Here is a 21,410-nt window from a genome sequence, read left to right as displayed (position 1 = left end):
TCCTTCATCGCTCCTTCTCCAAATTTATATTACATTGTACTTTGATGGCTCCTACATCGCCCCTCCATCGCTCCTACATCGCCCCTCCATCGCTCCTACATCGCTCCTTCTCCAAATTTATATTAAATTGTACTGTGATGGCCCCTACATCGCTCCTACATCACTCCTACATCGCTCCTACATCGCTCCTTCATCGCTCCTACATCGCCCCTTCATCGCTCCTTCTCCAAATTTATATTATATTGTACTTTGATGGCCCCTACATCGCCCCTCCATCGCTCCTACATCGCTCCTTCATCGCTCCTTCTCCAAATTTATATTAAATTGTACTGTGATGGCCCCTACATCGCTCCTACATTGCTCCTTCATTGCTCCTACATCGCCCCTTCATCGCTCCTTCTCCAAATTTATATTACATTGCAACTTGATGGCCCCTGCATCGCTCCTACATAGCTCCTCCATCGCTCCTCCATCGCTCCTTCATCGCTCCTACATCGCCCCTTCATCGCTCCTTCTCCAAATTTATATTACATTGCAACTTGATGGCCCCTACATCGCTCCTCCATCGCCCCTTAATAGCCCCTTACCTTAATTTATATAACAAAGCTCCTATATGGCCTCTCTATCGCCCCTTAATAGCCACTTAATTTAATTATATAACATTGCCCCTACATAGCCTCTCCATCGCCCCTTAATAGCCCCTTACCTAAATTTATATAACAAAGCTCCTATATAGCCTCTCCATCGCCCCTTAATAGCCCCTTACCTTAATTATGTAACATAGCCCCTACATAGCCTCTCAATCGCCCCTTAATAGCCTCTTACCTTAATTTATATAACATAGCCCCTATATAGCCTCTCCATCGCCCCTTAATAGCCCCTTACCCTAATCTATATAACATAGCCCCTACAAAGCCTCTCCATCGCCCCTTAATAGCCCCTTACCTTAATTATGTAACATAGCCCCTACATAGCCTCTCAATCGCCCCTTAATAGCCTCTTACCTTAATTTATATAACATAGCCCCTATATAGCCTCTCCATCGCCCCTTAATAGCCCCTTACCCTAATCTATATAACATAGCCCCTACAAAGCCTCTCCATCGCCCCTTAATAGCCCCTTACCTTAATCTATATAACAAAGCTCCTACATAGCCTCTCCATCGCCCCATAATAGCCTCTTACCTTAATTATGTAACATAGCCCCTACATAGCCTCTCCATCGCCCCTTAATATCCCCTTACCTTAATTATATAACATAGCTCCTACATAGCCTCCCCATCGCCCCTTAATAGCCCCTTACCCGATTTTATATAACATAGCCCCTAAATAGCCTCTCCATCGCCCCTTAATAGCCCCTTACCTTAATTTATATAACATAGCCCCTACATAGCCTCTCCATCGCCCCTTAATAGTCCTTTACCTTAATTTATATAAAATAGCCCCTATATAGCCTCTCCATCGCCCCTTAATAGCCAATTTATATAACATAGCCGCTACATAGCCTCTCCATCGCCCCTTAATAGCTCCTTACCTTAATTTATATAACATAGCCTCTCCATCGCCCCTTAATAGCCCTCCATCGCCACTTAAAAGCCCCTTACCTTAATTTATATAACATAGCCTCTCCATCGCCCCTTAATAGCCCCTTATATCCTCCTTCAAAACAGTTATACACCTTCCCAGGATCTATTGGAAGCTACCCTATAAAGGAGAACCATATTGGTTCTGCAGTTAGCGATCTTATTTGATACATACAGACAATGATCCTGTTACTTTTTATAAGGATTAAAAATAAAATGGCCTAAAGCCATCTCATTACATAAACATAAACATAAACATATTTATTTGGGCATAAAAATTAAACATAGTCATAAAATCAAAAAATAACATAAAAACACAATTCAAATTACTATAACAATAAACAATAAACAACCTAAATCCTAATCAGTTCTGCCCGGGTAGCCATGAATAGATCACTAAGGATCTGTCTACTTTGCCCAAAATATATTAAACAAAGGTATCCTGGATCCCATTAAACTTATAGAACCTAGGTAGTATCGCCAAAATATAAATAACATAAATAAAAAATTACAAAATTTACAGAGCTGGAGACTTAGATTATTTGATAAAAATAGCTATTGCAAGGCATTAATTAGTTTAGACTTGATAGATTTAGCAAAAAGGTTTCTATCTTCAATAGATTTAATCTCATCACTTAGATTATTCCAAAGGATGCCAAAGTTGAAAATTGGATGTTTTTTAAGATATTCATATCTATGAGGCCTTATATGAATATCATTGCCATTTCTAAGATTATAATTACCATTTAGGTGATTATTTCTAATCCAGGTGGGATAAAAAGAAGGAGAAAGAGTTTCATTTAAATAGTCATGCATAATCATAAGAGATGAATATTCTATTTGTTGCATTATTGGAAGGATATTATGTTCCTTAAATAGAGGTGTAGTGCTTTCATTATATTTTACTTTTGAGACTAATCTTATAGCTTTCTTCTGCATTTTAATAATAGGATCAAGTGTAGTTTTAGTACACATAGACAGAATATTTGAACAATAATTGATATGAGATTGGAAATTAGCATTATATACCAGTTTTAATATTGGTGTAGGAAATAGATTACTTATTTGTCTAAGTGAATATAAATTTCTGGATAATTTTGAGTGTAGGGATTTAACATGTTCTACTAGAGTTAGATCTTGATCCAATAGAACTCCTAGTGCACGTACACTTTTTTCATCAGAATTAGGAACATGCTTTATCATTTTAATTTTAGTTATGTTACATTCATTAGAGTCATTCATGTTAAGGTAAAGGGGAAAATAAGGGCTTGCATTGTTAATAGACAATTGTTCCAAATTGTCATATTTGGATTTAAATAAAATAAATTTAGATTTATCTGGATGCAGTGCAAGCTTATTAGCACTATACCAGTCACAGATTTTACTAAGTTCTTTATTTACTAATACATTCAATTCATTTAAATTGCTATGTGAAAACAGTGGTGTTGCATCATCAGCAAACAATACAGTTAGGGCTTTATCAGAGGCTCTATGTAAATCGTTAATGAATATTATAAACAGGATTACGCCTAAAATGCTACCTTGAAGAACGGAAATGTTAATGTTTTGTAATTCAGACCAAGATTCTCCAACTTTTACTTTCTGGTTTCTGCCACTCAGATAGCTTTTGAACCAGTTAAGAGCATTACCTCGTATACCAGCATTATCAAGCTTACTTAAAAGTATATCATGATTAACAGAATCAAAAGCTTTCATTGCATCAAGGAATACTCCGACAACATAGTCTCCATGATTAATAGATTCAGTAATATAATTAATTATTTTAAGAATTGCATGGTTAGTTGACCTATCTTTGAGAAAACCGAATTGATTCTCATCAAAGAAATCGTTAGTGTACAAAAAATTTAGTAACCTCCTACAAATTAATTTTTCAAAAACTTTTGATACTTGATTTACTATTGCTATTCCTCTATGATAGTTAACATCAAGTGGAGAGCCAGAATTTTTATAAATTGCCACAACTTTTGAGGTCTTTAGATTTGCAGGAAAAATGCCTTTTTCAATTGACAAATTAAAGATATGTGTTAAAGGTTTTAATAATTCTAACACTACAAATTGTAACAAAGGGAAAGGAATATCATTCACATCTTGTGATGTTTTTTTCCCCATGTTCATAATGACTTCAAGAATTTCTCCAGGGCTAACAGGAGCTAAAAAAAGTGAGGGAATTGTTGGGTTAGGTAGGTATTGTCTAAAATCAATATCTTTATTAGGTATAAAAGCTGAAACTTTTTCCCCAATCTGAGAAAAATGATTATTAAAAGCATTAGCTATTTCAGTTTCGTCATTAATGATTACACCATTTACATTTAATTTATCAGTTTTATTTGATTTATTAGTTTTATTACATGCCTCATTAATAGTTTTCCAAATTTTCTTGCTGTCCCCATTTGCATTTTCAATTGCCTCTCTATAGTAAATGGCTTTTGCTTTTTTTAATATAGAGTTGTATAAATTACGATAATAAATATACTTTAGTTTGTCATCATTTGACCTTTTAGCTTTGGCTGAAAGATTAAGTTTAGTTCTCCTAGATTTCATTAAACCTTTGGTCATAAATTTATTTATGCAATGTTTATTACGATTAATCTTTACTTTTTTCTTAGGAAAGCTAAGTTCAAAAATATTATAAAAATCATCCCAAAAAATATCATAGGCTTCGTTGGGACAGTTGCTTGCAATGACATTATTCCATGTTAAAGTACTTATGTAATTTTTAAAGACCTCTTTATTATGTACATCAAAATTTCTTTTGTAAACAAAGCTAGGGCCTTTGGAATTTTTTGCTTTGTTTTGTTTAATACTACAAAATGTTATATAATGATCAGAGAGAGAATCAATAATAACGCCAGAGTTCAAATATTCAACCTTATCACTAGTATAAATTTGATCAATTAAAGTATGAGTTTCATTTGTAACTCTAGTACTTTTACCAATGATCTGAAAAAATCCAAATCCAAGCATAGTATTAAATAAATCTGATGAATGTTCATTTTCTCCTATTTTCATAAGATCAATATTACTATCAGTTAAAATATATACTGGTAGCTTAAATTTTTCTAATTTTTGAAGCATTTCATTTAAATAGTTAAAGAAAATCTCCATGTGACGAGATGTTGTCATAAATTTACAGCCAGGGGGCTTGTAAAGGGAAACGCAAATAAACTTCTTAATATTTGGAATTTCAACTTTTAACACCAAGCTCTCAAAAACATTTTCAATAAAGTAAGAAACTTCCTCTAAAATAGAGACATTATAATTACTTTTTGTATAAATTCCCACCCCCCCTCCTTGTGCTTCATTTCTAGTTTTACTAAAAAATTTATAGCCTTCTATTTGGTAAAAATCAGGTTGTATTTTCCAAATTTCTTGAAGAGAGAAAATATCTGGCAGACAGTTAGCATTGCTCATATGATCAAAAAATGAGCATAAATTAGTAAATTTAGCTGCAAGACTTTGTATATTTGAGTTTAAAAATAGTAAGTCATTAGTATTGGCATATTTAATTGAAAAAGTTGTTTCATTAAAATATTTGCAGTCCATACAATCATTAAATTCTGTAAAATCCTCGAGAACAACATTATTAGTAAAAAGATCAAGCTTTCTATCATTATTCAAAAAATCTAAAGCTCCAAGCTCATTCTGGTTAATAACCATTGGAAAAGAAAATATCGCAAGTGACTTGTAAAGGCAAAAAGTCGCTTTTTGTTTCTTTGGTTGACCTGTCCTTTCCGCGCCAATTAGTGTGGTTTGCATAAGTACAAACATTTCTAAATTAATTCAAGTTAGACACCACCCCCCCCCCCTTTTAAGTGTAGTAGAGACACTGGCTGTATCCAGCTTATTGCTCGTGTTGTGCCTCAACACCCCCCCCCCCCCCTAGTTTAATCAATATAACCTAAAAACCACCCTTTCTCCCCCCTTCCCTTTTACTTATTACATTTTCATACAACAAATTTATACACATAATAAGAAAAACAAGGATGTCCAAAACCATTAATAAAAGCGAATATGGTTTTCAAAAGCTATAATGTTTATGATTTTTTTAGAAATAGATTTTATGAATTAATTAAAATATTTAAATACTGGTCTAAAGAGTAAATCAATTTAAAACATAATATTAGAGTAGATAATAAAGAAATAAATGGTTAATAATAATACATAGGTTGATTTAAAAACATTTTTAGTGGGTTTAATTTTCGATAGGCTAAAGAGATATCAATCAGCTAAAAAAAGTGGCTTAAAATCTTTTGGGAAAATTACAAATTTCAGAAAGTTCACTTGCAAAAGGATTTTGGACTGTAAGTTTTTTTTCTGGATTAGACTTGTAACAAAAACGAATTTTGCCACCAAGCACAAAGGCTTCCTCAATTCTTGGACTTGCCTTTAAATCATTAAGACAATTCAAATTTACTTTTGTCAAATCATCAACAATAAATACTTTTTTTGCATAACTAAGGTTTTTTGCAGAGTTAAATTTATCGAGGCTGTCCTTTTTATATTTATGAAAAATTTCCTTGATTATTCTTGATTTCAGCTTCACAATAACAACAGGAATCCTGGCCGCTCTCCTCTGCTGCACACCTGGGGGTAGATTTGCTGGCCTCGCACCTGGAAGAATATGTGTATACTCGACCGTCTCGCTGGGCAGGGGGAGGTCAACCACACTCTTCGTTCTGATGATTGGCTCCCCATTCTCGTCACGTTCATCTAGATGGACAACCTGCCGGGAGGGCAGAAGTCCATCTTTCGCTGCTTGAACAAACATATCTTTAAAAATGTCGTCATAGAGTTTATTAGATAACTCTGTCGCTGTTGTATATTTAGGCACCGCATAATTAAAGATGCGTACTGCTTTATCTCGATCCCGCTGCTCCACAATGTTATCTCTACAAGAGAGATAGTCAATCTGAGACTTTAACTCGTCCAGTGTATCAGAATGCTGATCAACTTTAGTCTGAAGATCACCTGTCAGAAGCTGTACTTGTCCTCCCAGTTTCAGACAATTTTCTGCTATTCCATCAAGTTTCGTCTCCATGGCTGAAACAACTTTAAGTAAAACATCTTGGGTCCCGTCCTCCTTGGGCCTGGTAACATCCTTGACAGTCGGCTCCTCCTCTAACATGTCGGAAATTGCTTCCAGCTGGGGGTCCTTGCTATTAAACAGTGAAATAGACGGCATGCTAAACTTGCCATGACCCCAAGCTTCCTGGTTATTACTACCAGCCTGACGACGTTCATTGGTGCAAACAGCACCACCACGTCCACCACCACCTCGTCCAACACCACCTCGTCCACCCCCACCACGTCCCCGTCCGCGTGCATAGCCACCGCGGCGCCCTGCCTGACCATCCACAGTACTCCAAGTTTCAGAATGAAACATTTCACAGTTAATAAACAATAACTTATATATAACTATGAAGTAGCTCCGCTACTAGAAAAAAGTCAAGTATAATGATATTATTGTGTTGCTAACACACAAACACAAACAAACAAATTGGCGCGGATAACAACAGTTATAATTAGTCACACATTAGGAGCGTGTTAATTAGTTCCATTCAGTAGGACGGTCAACTATCAACTGAACTATCATAGGAAGCTTCATAGGAAGCTTCACTGTAAAGGAGAACCATGTCGGTTTAGTGGTTAGCAAGGTACAGACAGACATACATACAGACAAAGATCCTGTTACTTTATTATAAGGATTAAAATAAAATAGTTATTAACCTCCCCAGGACCTATGAGAAGCTACCCTATTAAGGAGAACGATCTCAGGACCTATAGGAATCTTCACTGTAAAGGAGAACCATATTGGTTCAGCGGTTAGCAAGATCCTTCGGTACAGACAGACATTCATACATACAGACAAAGATTCTGTTAATTTATTTTAAGAAATACAGATAAAATTGTTATAAACCTTTCCAGGCCTAAAACCATCTCAGGACCTAATTTCTGCCGTTGACAACTCGAGTTAAGTTACTATATTATTTTTACAATGTTTAACTTATCTGTTATTATTGGCTGACGAAAAGTTTGGGCAAAAAAAAAATTTATTCTTCAATGAAATATCTCTCCAGTATAATTTTGCCAAGTGCTAATTTATTAAGAATAAAGTTTGCCACAAATTTACCAAAAAATCTCATTGTCATTTCGCCAGGGAGGATTAGGATAGTTCCCAAAGTGTTATAAGTTGGCTTATCCAAGAGTGCTGTCTAGTCTCCAAAGTTTTATAATACCGTTTTCTTATTCGTTAGATTAACAACCTTGGGAACTTTTTATTGTTTTGTGATTGTTTAGTTCATTAAGTTAAGTGTCTAAATGTTTCAACCACTAATTCTAAACTAAAGAAGGGGTAATTTTGTGAATCATCAATGGGAATAATTAATATATAAACATACATATATATACAGTGTTTTTTTTTATGAGAGCATTTTTGAAAGCAATTTTACCCTACTTATAGTTATCAGAATTTAATGATTAATGGCTTATTCTCTTCGTTTTTTATAACCATTAACAGAAAAGCAAAAAAATATTTCAGTTTTTATTTAAAAAGTACAGTAAATTCAAAATTTCAAAACATGGGTGTCAACATCTAAAATAGTTATTTCTCGCATCGTATTATAAACGGCTTTCCGCGGATATAGAAAGTACAATTATGAGATTAAAACTAGTTTTTTTAGCCCCGAGGTGCAGAAGGCACCGGCTAAAAAAACTGGGTTTAATCTTATGATTGTACATATCTATATTCGTAGAAAGCTGGATATAATACGATGCTAGACATAGTTTTTTCGTATGGATGAGAACCGGTTCCTATCCACCGGATTCAAATGAATACGAGAAATGGTTTTAGCGCATTTTTCTTATGCTCAAATCTTCTACCCTTTCCAAGAATGGAGGGAGTACATTGGGGGGCCAGTATTCCCTCCCTGGTTGAGATATGGCCTTCAAATTTCAAAATGTTCTAGTACATGTCACAAGTAGTATCTATATAAATTTTTAGCTCAATATCTCAACTTTGAAGCGTTTTGCAGCCATTCTTGCAAAGGTAGATTATAAGAAAAATGCACTAAAACAATTTTTAGATGTTGACACCTAAGTTTTAAATTTTTTAATTTACTGTACTTTTTGAATAAAAACTGAAATATTTTTTGCTTTTCTATTAAAGGTTATAAAAAAGAAGAGAATAAGCCATTAATCATTAAATTCTAATAACTATAAGTAAGGTAAAATTGCTTTCAAAAAAGTTCTCATAAAAAAACACACTGTATATATGTATATATATCATTTTATCGACAATCGTCTTATCCCTGTAGATCTCTGATTATCAGAGCATTTTTGAAATATTTGCTGCTTATTTTTTGGCTGCCTTTGGCAAAATAATTTTTTTTCATAAAAAATGTATACAAAATTATCGTATTAATTTGGTAAATATATCATTGCACTTGAATTATTTTTAAGTCACTAACGGCTAATCCCATAGATGACCCTAGGAGTACTTTAATGAATAGATGTGGTGGAGAGGGGGGGGAGGGGGAAGGTTAAGAATTTAAGGGAAGTGATACCTTCCGGGGGCTGAAAGTGTTAGTCCCCTCCCCAAAATGAAAACTTTTCCTGCGAGTAAAATAAGCTTCAATGTAAAGGAGAAGCATATCGGTTCAGTTGATACTGATAAACATCCTGTTACTTTAATGTAAATATTAGTTTAAGGATAGTCTGTATAATCTCAGGGATAAAGGAAACATTAGGCAATTTTTACAATAGTCTCCAAAGTTTTATAATGAAGTTTTCTTATTCGTTGGCTCAAAACTTTGGGGACTTTTGTCATATTTTGGTTGTAGTGTTGCAATTTTGTGTATCGTTATTAGGGATGGATAAAAATTTATCGGCCATTGTCTTATTCCTTTAGATCCTTGGTATAATCAACTGAATAACAGTTCCAACAACAAAAATTAAGATATTGCTTCGCTTTTTATGGACAAATATCCTGTTATTTTATTATAAGGAAAAAAAATAAACTATCTTAAAATCATCTCAGTACTCAGCGGTTAGCAAGATCCTACGGTATAGACAGACAGACATACATCATATCGGTTTAGCAGCAAACGAGATCCTTTGCTACAGACAAAAAAAAACTTTGTATATCGACTAGCGGCTACGCCCCCAGCATCTATTGGCTCTGTATTCAAAGGGGAATGAATAAAAGCCTAAAGCCTTCCCAGGACTTAAAATAGAATAGCCTAAAACCATCCCTCGACTTAAAATAAAATAGCCTAAAGCCATTACAAGACAAATATTAAGCTTACCTGAAATAGAAAGCCCAATCTGTTTAGTAGTTATTGAGATCTTAAGTTTTAGAACAGAAAGCCTTACTAACGTGGACAAACACAGGATATTTCGGACAAATGTCGGAGTGGACATTATATAAGTAAAACGCAGAAGTGTCTATAATATCTTAAAAATTAGGTTTCAACAACATTTGTTTAGTTATTTCTACACAGGTTAGGTTAGGTTAAGATATAAATATACAAATAAGCCCCCTGCAGGGGTTAGGCATATAAAAAAACATATTTGACAGTTGTAAACAATGTGAGAAAAAAATATGTTTTAGTTTAATGAAATGTTCTATCTGTTTCAAACCTTTGCCTTTCGATAGAACTTACCTACTTTGGAAAACTGTTAGACTGATTTTAAAATTTCAGTCTGTGAGAAAAGATATTCAAGATTTTTTTTTGTTTTGAAAGATTTTTATCTTATAAATAAAATAAAAGACACTCCTGCGTTTTACATAAGCAATGTCCACTCCGACGATTGTCCCATTCCTAGGTTTGTCCACTCCAACGTTTGTTTATGTTTTACTACTTTATATAATAGGATAATATGTATTCTTCTTTTATATTTCTCTTTTCTTATTCACTTGCAGCTGCGCTCTTTTTAATGTAAGGAGGCAGAAAAATAGCCTAAACCAATTAGGGGCTTAAATCTGAAAATGAAAAAGCAAAAAACCATCCCATGTCCTATGTGAAGCTTCCCTTAAATGGAGAATTTAGTCAGTTTATGAAATTTTTAAGCTTCAGACCAAAAAAAATACTTTTTTTGTTAAAAGAGAGACTTTTCTACAATTAGGGCTAGTCCTTTCGTCATTGCTCTTCTCATTAAGTTAAGCATGTGGTTTTCTCTGCTATTGTTAAAGATAGACTGTTGAGATTTTTAGTGAATATTCCCATGACATATGTATATCCAGTCTATAAATTATTTTGTCTGTCTCTCAATTATGCTTCAAAAGACTTAGGTTTCGTGATAATCTTTGAGTAATAGCATATTCTCTTAAAGTCTGCTCTATAACTTACTTTGTCTGTTTGTCCATTATATGATCCTTATTCAAATTTCTATTTAACTAAAAAATTTCATTCTCTTAGTTTATTTTTTTTCTTTATTTCATTATGTTATTATATTATTTATATTTATTTTATTAATTCATTATATTTTCATTATAATTTTCCTTTTTAAATGCGAAACTTTTCTATAGTAAGGATTGGTTTGTCCGTACGTCCAAACGGTTAGACGACATTTTCTTTAATTTAGACATGTTATAAATATCCTATCGATTTCAAACTTTGCAGAATGATTTCTATAACAGTTGGGTACAATACTATATTCATTACTAGAAAGTATGTACGTCCATTTTTTTGTATAATATCATTGTCCCATTCATCTGGGTTTTGGAGTAATGTTTCTTAGGACAACAAGGTTTAGTATTATAATCAAATACTAAAAATAAAATTATGCCCTTTTACTATATTCTATACTAGCAGATTCGCCCCTAGCCTCAGGGGCTTTGCCCCAAGAGGTGATAAAATTTTTTTTTGGCGAAATTCGTAATAGGACCAAGAAAATCTTCAGCAAAAAAAAAAATGGGGGGGGATTTTTTTGTTTTTGGGGGGGTTGGGGGTATCCCACCCCCCAAGAAAATAGCCTAAAACCACCACAGGACCAGTAGGTATATTCCCTGAATAGTAGAATATAATCGGTCCAGTGGTTACCGAGATCTTAAGGGACTGACAGACGGACAGACAGACGGACAGACAGACGGACAGACAGACGGACAGACAGACGGACAGACAGACAGACGGATGGACAGACATCATTCTACTTTGTATTATAGATTTACGCTAATTTTAACAAAATTTATGTTTGACCTCCTGATTTTAGAGCTTTGCTTTTGTGAATGTTGTTATCCTTGTTATCTTGCTTTTTTTTCCTTTTTCATAACCTATTATATAAAGTAGTAATCTTTTTTTTGTCTGTAGAAAAGCTAACCGCTGAACCTATATGGTTCTCCTTTACAGTGAAGCTTCTTTTAAGTTCATAGAGGGTTTATAATTATTTCGAGGGAGGGTATCTCCACTCTCCCAGAAAATTCACCCCAAGAAAAATATTACCCCATCCCCTCAAAAAATCTTTTTAACTTTTTAAAAGCAAAGCTTTTCTATATTAAGGATCAGTCCGTACGTCCGTAACGGTTAGCTATTTTCGTTAATTTAGGCATGTGATTCCTGTAGTAGAAAGGTACGATTTAGAAAGTCTATAATCATTATCAGAATATCCATACGTCCATTTTAAGCATACTAATTATTAACTTACAACAAATTTTTATGTATCAAAATTATCCGATTAATCTGATTTCTGGGATACTGATTCCTAGGACAACAAAATAGAATGTTATAAGCGAATCATATCTATAATCAAGTCCAAAAAATGTGAGTACGTCCTTAAGCATTTTCCTGCATGTAAGCAATTTCTCAATAAATTTACTTACAATTTTGTTTCGAATTTTAAATTTATGTTCTGACTATTCAGTTCTGACACTCTACATTATTAATGTTCATTAAAGGACGCCTGCAAGAAATAACACGCTTTAACTGCTAAAAGACTGCCACAAGAAGACCCAATACCCCAAATTATAAGCCTTCAGCTTCAATAACAAAAAAGTTCTAGGCATTTCAAAATAGCATTTTATGTACAATGGAATTTTTGAAAGATTTCCAATGCTCATAAAAGAAAAAACAATATTAAATTACGTTGCCTAGACATAAAATTATAACCTTATCTTTGTCAGAAACTTAGATTGCCTGTAACTGATTACATTTTTACAATAAAAACACCACATTTCATAGTCAAAATCTATGAAAAAAAATCGATTTAAATTGCATTTTTAAACGAAAATCATAGCGGAAACAAAGGGGTAAACTAATACAAGCTTAGCTGTGATTGGTTGTTAAGCTGATTCAGCCTTCTGATTGGCTACAGTACATTCGGTACAACGCAAGTAAAACTTATTTTTTTTTAATGATTTTGACTATAAAAATGGGTATTTTTATTGTAAAAATATAATTAGTTACTGGAAACCTAAATTTATGACAAAAAAAATAAGCTTATAATTTTGTTTCTAGGCCACGTAGTTTAATTTTAAAGTTTTCAACATGAGCATTGCAATTCTTTCAAAATTTCCATTGTACATAAAATGTCATTTTAAAATGCCTAGAACTTTTTTGTTATAGAAGCTGAAGGCTTCAAATTTGGGGTATTTGGTCTACTTGTGGCAGTCTTTCAGCAGTTAAAGCGTGGTATTTCTTGCAGGCTTCCTTTAAACTTTTTTCTACCGTTTCAGAGCTTTGCTTTTATAAATGTTGTCATCCTTGTCATCCTTTTAAAACTTAAATTTAAAACTGTAGAGGGTCACATTCCTTCCTTACCTTAATGCCCTACCTTCTATAATGAAGGGGCAATACAATTACAGAGGCTGTACAGGAGCCATAAAGGGCCTATGTTATATAAATTAAGGTAAGGGGCGATGAAGAGGCTATGAAGGGGCTATGTTATATAAATTAAGGTAAGAGGCTATTAAGGGGCGATGGAGAGGCTATGTAGGGGCTATGTTATATAATTAAGGTAAGGGGCTATTAAGGGGCGATGGAGATGCTTTGTAGGGCCTATGTTATATAAATTAAGGTAAGAGGCTATTAAGGGGCGATGGAGAGGCTATGTAGGGGCTATGTTATATAAATTAGGGTAAGGGGCTATTTAGGGGCGATGGAGAGGCTATGTAGGGGCTATGTTATATATATTAAGGTAAGGATTATATAAATTAAGGTAAGAGGCTATTAAGGGGCGATGGAGAGGCTATGTAGGGGCTATGCTATATAAATTAAGGTAAGGGGCTATTAAGGGGCGATGGAGAGGCTATGTAGGGCTATGTTATATAAATTAAGGTAAGGGGCTATTAAGGGGCGATGGAGAGGCTATGTAGAGGCTATGTTATATAAATTAAGGTAAGGGGCTATTAAGGGGCGATGGAGAGGCTATGTAGGGGCTATGTTATATAAATTAAGGTAAGGAGCTATTAAGGGGCGATGGAGAGGCTATGTAGGGGCTATGTTATATAAATTAGGGTAAGGGGCTATTCAGGGGCGATGGAGAGGCTATGTAGGGGCTATGTTATATATATTAAGGTAAGGATTATATAAATTAAGGTAAGAGGCTATTAAGGGGCGATGGAGAGGCTATGTAGGGGCTATGCTATATAAATTAAGGTAAGGGGCTATTAAGGGGCGATGGAGAGGCTATGTAGGGCTATGTTATATAAATTAAGGTAAGGGGCTATTAAGGGGCGATGGAGAGGCTATGTAGAGGCTATGTTATATAAATTAAGGTAAGGGGCTATTAAGGGGCGATGGAGAGGCTATGTAGGGGCTATGTTATATAAATTAAGGTAAGGAGCTATTAAGGGGCGATGGAGAGGCTATGTAGGGGCTATGTTATATAAATTAGGGTAAGGGGCTATTTAGGGGCGATGGAGAGGCTATGTAGGGGCTATGTTATATATATTAAGGTAAGGATTATATAAATTAAGGTAAGAGGCTATTAAGGGGCGATGGAGAGGCTATGTAGGGGCTATGCTATATAAATTAAGGTAAGGGGCTATTAAGGGGCGATGGAGAGGCTATGTAGGGCTATGTTATATAAATTAAGGTAAGGGGCTATTAAGGGGCGATGGAGAGGCTATGTAGAGGCTATGTTATATAAATTAAGGTAAGGGGCTATTAAGGGGCGATGGAGAGGCTATGTAGGGGCTATGTTATATAAATTAAGGTAAGGAGCTATTAAGGGGCGATGGAGAGGCTATGTAAGGGCTATGTTATATAAATTAGGGTAAGGGGCTATTCAGGGGCGATGGAGAGGCTATGTAGGGGCTATGTTATATATATTAAGGTAAGGATTATATAAATTAAGGTAAGAGGCTATTAAGGGGCGATGGAGAGGCTATGTAGGGGCTATGCTATATAAATTAAGGTAAGGGGCTATTAAGGGGCGATGGAGAGGCTATGTAGGGCTATGTTATATAAATTAAGGTAAGGGGCTATTAAGGGGCGATGGAGAGGCTATGTAGAGGCTATGTTATATAAATTAAGGTAAGGGGCTATTAAGGGGCGATGGAGAGGCTATGTAGGGGCTATGTTATATAAATTAGGGTAAGGGGCTATTTAGGGGCGATGGAGAGGCTATGTAGGGGCTATGTTATATATATTAAGGTAAGGATTATATAAATTAAGGTAAGAGGCTATTAAGGGGCGATGGAGAGGCTATGTAGGGGCTATGCTATATAAATTAAGGTAAGGGGCTATTAAGGGGCGATGGAGAGGCTATGTAGGGCTATGTTATATAAATTAAGGTAAGGGGCTATTAAGGGGCGATGGAGAGGCTATGTAGGGGCTATGTTATATAAATTAAGGTAAGGAGCTATTAAGGGGCGATGGAGAGGCTATGTAGGGGCTATGTTATATAAATTAGGGTAAGGGGCTATTTAGGGGCGATGGAGAGGCTATGTAGGGGCTATGTTATATATATTAAGGTAAGGATTATATAAATTAAGGTAAGAGGCTATTAAGGGGCGATGGAGAGGCTATGTAGGGGCTATGCTATATAAATTAAGGTAAGGGGCTATTAAGGGGCGATGGAGAGGCTATGTAGGGCTATGTTATATAAATTAAGGTAAGGGGCTATTAAGGGGCGATGGAGAGGCTATGTAGAGGCTATGTTATATAAATTAAGGTAAGGGGCTATTAAGGGGCGATGGAGAGGCTATGTAGGGGCTATGTTATATAAATTAAGGTAAGGAGCTATTAAGGGGCGATGGAGAGGCTATGTAGGGGCTATGTTATATAAATTAAGGTAAGGGGCGATGGAGAGGCTATGTAGGGGCTATGTTATATAAATTAAGGTAATGGGCTTTTAAGGGGCGATGGAGAGGCTATGTAGGAGAGCTATGTTATATAAATTAAGGTAAGGGACTATTAAGGGGCAATGGAGAGGCTATGTAGGAGCTTTGTTATATAAATAAAGGTAAGGGGCTATTAGGGGCGATGGAGAGGCTATGTAGGGGCTTTGTTATATAAATTAAGATAAGGGGCTATTAAGGGGCGATGGAGAGGCTATGTAGGGGCTATGTTATAAAAATTAAGGTAAGGAGCTATTAAGGGGCGATGGAGAGGCTATGTAGGGGCTTTTTTATATAAATTAAGGTAAGGGGCTATTAAGGGGCGATGGGGCGATGGAGGAGCGATGGAGGAGAGATGTAGGGGCCATCAAAGTACAATGTAATATAAATTTGTGGAAGGAGCGATGAAGGGGCGATGTAGGAGCGATGGAGGAGCGATGGAGGAGCGATGTAGCAGCGATGTAGGGGCCATCAAGTTGCAATGTTATATAAATTTGGAGAAGGAGCGATGAAGGGGCGATGGAGGAGCGATGTAGGAGCGATGTAGGGGCCATCAAGTTGCAATGTAATATAAATTTGGAGAAGGAGCGATGAAGGGGCGATGTAGGAGCGATGAAGGAGCGATGTAGGAGCGATGTAGGGGCCATCACAGTACAATGTAATATAAATTTGAAGAAGGAGCGATGAAGGGGCGATGTAGGAGCGATGGAGGGGCGATGTAGGGGCCATCAAAGTACAATGTAATATAAATTTGAAGAAGGAGCGATGAAGGGGTGATGTAGGAGCGATGGAGGGGCGATGTAGGGGCCATCAAAGTACAATGTAATATAAATTTGGAGAAGGAGCGATGGAGGAGCGATGAAGGGGCGATGTAGGAGCGATGTAGGGGCCATCAAGGGACTAAGATATATATAATAGTGAAGGGGCCATGAAGAGGCGATATTTAATTAAATAGCCCCTTGGGATAAGAGGACATATCATCTCCTCTTTAGAAGGGGCGATAAAGGAGCGATAAAGGATCATTTAATCGCCTCTTAGGGCAAGGGGCTATTAAATCGCTCCTTTCAAGGAGTCATAACATCGCCTCTTGTTATAAGGGGCTATTAAATCGCCCCTTTCAAGGAGCCATTACATCGCCCCATGTCATAAGAGGCGATCAATTAAAATCATCGCCCCATATGGAGCGATGTCATGGAAAGGACTATACCCAAATCTTTTAACATTTTACTATTCTAACAAATAAAAGAGTTTGATTTTATGTATTTCAAAATCGTGAAATTTTGACAGTTGAAATTTTTTTGAACCATTTTTAATGATGGTGAATACAAGTATTAAAGTTGTAAGGATTAAAATTTAAGAATTTTAACCTTTTATAAATTTTTACAGCAACAACCAAACACATAAAAACAAGGATGACAACATCCATAAATAGCGAAGCTCAAAAATTATGAATGGATATTGGGAAAAAATTTACTATAGAGCAGTGTCATACAATAAACATTTAACATGATGAAATAGGTAAAACAGGAAACCTTTAAAATCACGCAACCTTTCAAATCACGAAAACTTAAAAATCTAGAAATCGATTTAGCACCCCTATTAATAGACAAATCTTAATGAAACTTGATTGACGGACGGACTGACAGACAAAGTAAACTATAGAGTAGCTTCGCTACTAAAAACATAAAATTTAAAAATTGGTTAACTCAAAAAAGACTCAAGGAAAAAAAATATATATATATATTCTGATACCTCACATGAGGAATGTTTTGTCTGTGAAATCTAATCTTAGTTAGACATTTTAATAATCTTACTTTAGTTTATTATTCTACCAGGTATAAAAAAGAAAAGTTTACTTGACTGTACAGTTCTATTTATCCCTCTGCTGCTTTAGATCTCACTAACTGCTGTGCTCTGTTGTTTTTTAGAGAAGATATCTACTGGTTATATCATTATTTTAAGATATTTTTCTGAGTGATGGAACTGAAACAACCCTTACATAAATAAGGCCTACTAAAAAATATATTTCTAAAAATTTTAACACTAACATGATATTAGAGGGAAGCTGATTATTACTAGATTTTGAAAAGAAGTTATTCCCAAGTTCATCCTTAAACACCAAAACTCAAAAAAATAGTTTAATAATTTGTAATAGATATTTTGTTATATATGTTTACAAAATGACTAATAAATTAAAGTTATACATTTACGCAGTATAGTGTAAGACCATACAATTACTAAAAATATTACTCATATTAATTATTGAAACCGAGTATTCATCAGGGAAAAGCCACGACATGGGAAGGTCCTACAGGATTAAAGCTAAGGTTTAAAAAATATCCCCTTAACAATATTTTGAGGGAAAATGATTCTGCAGCCTGTACTAGATTAGTTTATTAACTATTTTTTACCAATTTTAAGTTGAAGTTTTACTTAGGTAAAAGTTGAATAAAAAAAACCAGAGAAAACTAACTTGTTCAAACTTTTGAGTAAAAAATTTTAATCTTCATAAAGGTTTATTTAGTTTCTCGTAATTGGGAATTAATTGTCTTATCCTCTAATATCCCTGCTAGTAACCGAAACTAAAATATCAGTAAACAAATATTTGATTAAGAATAACTGCAAAGAAACCAGGTATCTACGGCTGCTTGGCTTTTTGAAAGTTTGCGGTTGCAGCATAGTTTGGGGGTTGTTATGGCTAAGGCCTTGCTTAGACAGGATAAGGCTTATTCTTCCTAAAAGGCGACATGCTATCTTAAATCCACACGTTTTGAAGCATTCAAGTGGTAATATAATGTATTTTCTAAATATTAAATATTTTTTAAAATAAGAGGTTTCAAAGAGGTAAGATGTATATATTAGGAAACCCTAGTATGGAATAAAAATTTTGTAGAATTTATTTCAAATTAGCTTTGTACATAAATTTCTTCGGTTGAAAAAATGTGTATTTAGTATTTATTAATGTTATATCATTGTCAAACTGAGCAAATTTACTTATGATAAGCTGTTTACCATTTATAAATTTATTAATTTCTAAACTAATTTAAAGGCTTTTTAAGGAAGAATTGTACAGATGAGAAACATTGGGAAGACTTCTACATATAACATTACATTGATTGCATAAGTTCAAATACACCTATTTTCTATAATTGTGACTCATTACCCAGGGAGTAAGAGAGGAGACAATGGATCGAATATTAAATTTTTAAGTCTCAGACTTTGGGTACTGGCTTAAAGGCAATGTGCACGAATTCAGCAGGTTCTGACTGACTTTGGGTACTAGCGCATCAATACCCCGCTAACTAGCTGAGTTAGTTTTCAAAATAGCAGACATAAATTTGTTATAAAATGGATGGTTTTAACAAATATTTTTTCCCAAGAAAATGTCATTTCATGGATAGAAACTCTACTGTGATATTTATGTATTACACAATCTAAGAACCCCTTGAATTTATGTGACAGTTAAAAATATATGAGAAGGGTTGACGAAGTTCTAAATTAATCACAGAATGTTTACTACATTGTGATGTATTGGTAATTTATTTTTCAAGTAAATTATTTTTTTCTTAGATCTAATTTTGTTCTAAATTATATTACCATGATCCCTTTCCTATTTTGGTCAATTTTTTTTGATAAATCTGGATTTCATTGCTTTTCAGCTAGAACTCTTTAATTGAATTCATTGCCCATTGTCCCCTCCCTTACTCCCTGCTCATTACCAAGTAACTTTCTTACAATGTCGTACTTTGTTCTTACAAATATATATAGTTTTTAGGACACACAGAAAACTGTCCCGAATTTGTATTAATTTTGAGGAACAAGACTCCAGTTACGTCATATTTTTCTTTCCCGAAAAAGGGAAGGAGTAAAGAAAAAAAGGGAAGGGGGGAAGAAAAAAGAGATGTGAGAAAAGGGGGTTTTCCCCATCTCTTGTGAAGAGATTTTCTTCCCCCCTTCCCTTTTTCGGGAAAGAAAAATATGACGTCACTGGAGTCTTGTTCCTCAAAATTAATACAAATTCGGGACAGTTTTCTGTGTGTCAGTTTTCAGGGATGAACGGATAAAACAATTAAAATAATGTTCTACCAAATTATTCCTAACGTAATATGCCTAAATTTGTTAATTGATAGTCAGGGAGGGAGGTGACATTCAACTGTAAATTATGTTGGTTAAAAAAAGTTTTTGGTAAAAATTTCTCTTATTCGTTAGCTTAAAAACTTTTAATACTTAGAAGTATAATCGTCCATTGTCTGATCACTTTATCGCTGAAAATTTGCCTAACAACTGAAATTTATGAAAAATGATTTTGTGGCAAAACAGGTTGTTTCACCCCATTTCATCCAATTGTTTCAAATAACTTCGGATTTAATATTGTCTTAAAATATTGAAGAAACCAGAGAGAGAGAGAGAGAGAGAGAGAGAGAGAGAGATAGAGAGAGGACAATGGGATGTTTATTACACTAGTCTCCAAATTTTTATAATAACGTTTTCTTATTCGTTGGCTAACAACTTTGGGGACTTTAGTGAATTTTTATTGGCTGATTTATTAAGTTGAGTGTTCAAACGTTTCGACAACTAATTTTTAATCTCAGAAGGTGTTATTGTGTTTATAATCATTGGAAAAGTACATCAGCTTAACCACCATTGTCTTATTTCTTTAGATACCTATGTAGAAAGTAAATATTACGTTCTTAGAAACCATGATTTTAAAACTAATAATTTTGAACCAGGAATAAAGGCAAAGGTAAATCTTTAATTTTTTACTTTAATAATTTTGCAGTATCAATTAGCTTTCCTCAAAGATGTAATTTTACAGAAATATATTTTAATCCTTTTTTCTTCATACATTTATCCCTGGCGATTTATATTTTATTTCATTGATTTAAAACCTAGCAGACGAAAGCTGTAATGTTTTCCTTTATATCTGGTATAAGACTTTCTTAATTGGAGAAGAAAAGATGAAAAGAGAAGTGCAATTAATATCAACTTAATATAATACAACATTTTTTAAATTATGAATTATTATTTAACTATCTTTAATAAAGTTTCTGCAATATAATTACAAGGAATAAAAAATATTGACTGCACCTACTATACAGTTCACTATTGTTTATTATCAATTAAAATGTATATGATGTATTTATGACATATAAAAAAGTTTAGATGTAAAATTGGCAAGAAATAGATGTAAAATTGACAATTTTGGATGTATAAATGCCTGTGTTAGATGTATTTATGGCGGTTACTTTAAGTATGACTGTATTTTTGGCAGAGGTTTTTATATTTTGACAAAAAAACATCCAACTGTATTTCTGCCAGTTGCAGGAAAGCCATGTACCCTTATTAATTATAGGGATACCTATGATACTGTGCCTAACAATCGAAGAGCGCAAGGACGCTCAAATTTTGAAAACCCTCATTTCACCATACCCCACAAAAAAAAGCTGGTTCGTCTTTGGAGGGATAATGTGTTAGAATTGGTGTCAAGATGGACGTACAATACTTTCTTGTGATGATTATGTAATTGCTACG

This window comes from Acartia tonsa, chromosome 5 (genome assembly GCF_053477335.1).
Source record: "Acartia tonsa isolate MP-2025a chromosome 5, ASM5347733v1, whole genome shotgun sequence".
Classification (NCBI taxonomy): domain Eukaryota; kingdom Metazoa; phylum Arthropoda; class Copepoda; order Calanoida; family Acartiidae; genus Acartia; species Acartia tonsa.
This window is presented reverse-complemented; position numbering follows the sequence as displayed.